Source organism: Tupaia chinensis, unplaced genomic scaffold, assembly GCF_000334495.1.
Source record: "Tupaia chinensis unplaced genomic scaffold, TupChi_1.0 Scaffold143247_1, whole genome shotgun sequence".
NCBI lineage: Eukaryota > Metazoa > Chordata > Mammalia > Scandentia > Tupaiidae > Tupaia > Tupaia belangeri.
In genome coordinates, this window is record NW_006203091.1 from 38,787 (window position 1) to 39,088 (window position 302).

The window sequence follows — 302 nt, forward strand, 5'->3', positions numbered from 1 at the left end:
GGCCTCTCGGTGGCCTGCCGTGATTCAAGGCCCAGCGCACGGCAGAATGAGCACCCCACAATGCATTTGTCCTTTTGGGGGATATGCGGAAAACACACTCAGCGCACCTGCATTCGCAGGGCTCAGACCTGGAGCGGTGTGTCTCCACGTCTCGGAGCGCGTGTCCGTGTCCCTGACGTGCTCGTCCCCGATGGAGTCTGACGCAGAGCACGCCGAGGTGGGCCCCAGCGCGGGCACCAGACTGCACATGCGGCGCCCGGGAGCAGAGCCTTGCACCGTGCAGCCCGTGGGCTCCGACCGAG